The following is a 2401-nucleotide window of genomic DNA, read 5'->3' as shown; positions in this document are numbered from 1 at the left end:
CTCTCTCTCTCTCTCTCTCTCTCTCTCTCTCTCTCTCTCTCTCTCTCGGTTCATTTCTTAAATTTCATCGGTTGGTTCGGTATCGATTCGGTTGGCTTTTGTTTTCGTTGGAGTCTCAATGGCGAGAAAAAGAAACATTTCGAAAACATTAACCCTTTGGTGTCAATATATGTCTCGTCGCTTGAATGTGCTCTTACACAAAGTACCATTGCGATAAAGTAGTTTGATTTCGAGCACTGTGTATTTATCGTGAGCATCTCAAACACAGAACGCAAACGGAAAGAGAGAGAAAAAAACCAACAAAATCAAAAAGAAAAATAATGTAAACACAAATGGAATGGAATGGAACGAAACGTAGTCGACTGCTTCTCTTACTAGAAAGAACCGTCGATAGAACACCGCATGTCCTCCGCACTCTCGAACAAATGCAAATAGTTGCAAATGGGAAAATATTAAAATAAATAACACGAACCGAATTAAGAAACCAACCGAGCGAGAGTGAAAAAGAAACAACCGACAAAACGCGAAACAATGAATAAAACATCGAATCGTTCTCTCTCTCTCTCCCTCTCCATCCCATGAACATTCTTCGTTTATATTTTGCATTGATTCTACGAAAATATTGCTGCAGGATTCGTTTTGCTAGTTCTGAATATTTGTTTGCCCGTTGTTATTGTTGTTGTTGCTTTTTCATTCTCTTTCTATCTTCGTCGTCGTTGTCGTCGTTTTTGCGACCCATCCTCTTCGAATCAATTGCCAAACAGTTTATAAAATCGTTTTTATTCGTTGTTGATGTTGATCAACATCCAAACCGAGCCGGGATACACGATTTTACAAACAATATACGTGAACAAAAATTGACAAATGTCATCTATTATGACCCATTACCGTTGCTCACTCCATTTAATCGTGCTCATTTGCCTGTCTAATTTATGCTCAGTCTGCGTGACTTTTCCCACTTTGTCATTTCTCAATTACTAATCACATCAATTGAAACGGTTAATTTTCTCTTCGTGCAATTTTTATAATGAGTTTGTATTCAAAAATTCTCGCGAAACTCATCTGTTGCTCGGTTCTCGTACGTTTACACTCTTTGGTGTGAATGTGGATAGAATTTTTTTTAATTTTTTATTAATTAACAAACGTGGATAAAATTCGATGTGCGTATGGAATTTTGGAATGATTTCAGCATATATAATGTGAATGAGGAGTCGTCGTTGTCGTTATTCATTAAGGATTTGAATTAGTCACACATTAAAATTCACATTCAATGGTGGTGATCAAGAACAATGAGCTAATTCGTTAGCATTTTAGTGCTCATCAATCATTGGAATCGTTGAATGGAACGATATAAAATACGGAATTTAATGCCATTTTTGCCGAAAATTCCGCTCAACTTGCTTGTCTTATTCAATTAAATTTACTGCGAGAGCGGGTTTGAAATTCGGCCGAATTTTGCCATCAAATTGATGTGACTCAAGAGCACTGGCACGCAGCATATATGACTAATGCACGAACTTTTTCTCACTCTATATATGTGTGTAATCCTGTGTGCGAACAACGGTAATTAAAAGCCACTTCAACAAATACTCACGACTTTTTGAACTAAAATGAGTTTAAATTTGTTGAAAAAAAAACAAAGGAAAATCCAACGAAATTTTCACATATAAACGTAATTTAGTAGCAATACAGAGAAAATAATTCCTTTAATTTCACTTGAAATGCGATCACGGCGTCCAATTTTCCTGTTTCTCGAATCTAACTGACAATGAACCGTGAAACGTATTAATCGATGTGCGCAAACTCACTGCTTTGTAACGACTGACTTAAAAATCGACATTGTGATTATCTTGGAACGGCAAAGCATTAACAGAATACTCGCAAAAGCGAGACCAGACCACCGCACCGCGTTCAATAATTGATGGAGATGTTTCGCTGTTGCAGCAGCAGCAGCAGCAGCCACAGCCACAGCCACGGCCACGCTTGTATTCAACGACATAGCCTCTGTCTTTCGAGTCGAGTGCAGCGTGCACAAAGAATACACTGGTTGTTGTTCTGTGTGTGCCTACGGATGATGTGCGTTCATATGAGGACAACGCTATTCGCACTGAAACAAAAGATCATTGCCGATTTCATTGAAATATATATTCCGTGCATTTTCGTGTGTTCGCCCATCCGTGTATTCATTCGTTCGCTGGTTGGTTAGTTGATTCGTCTGCGAGCGTATGAAATCCATTGGGTGCAGAGTGTAAAATACTTTTGCGGAAGTTGTGTGATGAATCGACGAAAGGAGAGAGAGAAAAAAATCGCACACACGATTCGAATTGCGGCATGTGCATAGTCAAGCATCGAGCTTGAAATTGTCTTGATAATTGTGAGCAAATTTCCTTGATCATCGCCA

The 2401-nt window shown here is 38.5% G+C and overlaps 1 protein-coding gene across 2 annotated transcripts in view; it reads right to left on the bottom strand.

The window, feature by feature from the left end:
* LOC129577851 (uncharacterized) overlaps positions 1–1833 on the bottom strand; it is a 15223-nt gene extending 13390 nt beyond the window's left edge. Inside the window, exon 1 of one of the 2 annotated variants that reach the window (XM_055465609.1) lies at positions 1595–1833. The gene's annotated coding sequence lies outside the window, so the exon portion shown is untranslated. Of the gene's footprint in view, positions 1–888; positions 1200–1594 lie in introns of those variants that run through there. The other variant, XM_055465610.1, reaches the window with a different exon arrangement.
* Between the last annotated feature and the right edge of the window lie 568 nt (positions 1834–2401).

This window comes from Sitodiplosis mosellana, unplaced genomic scaffold (assembly GCF_009176505.1).
Source record: "Sitodiplosis mosellana isolate CC-2019 unplaced genomic scaffold, AAFC_SMos_1.0 Smas_scaffold_6226, whole genome shotgun sequence".
Lineage (NCBI taxonomy): Eukaryota > Metazoa > Arthropoda > Insecta > Diptera > Cecidomyiidae > Sitodiplosis > Sitodiplosis mosellana.
The sequence above is the reverse complement of the archived record's forward strand: the minus strand, read 5'-3'. Positions and strand labels throughout refer to the sequence as shown.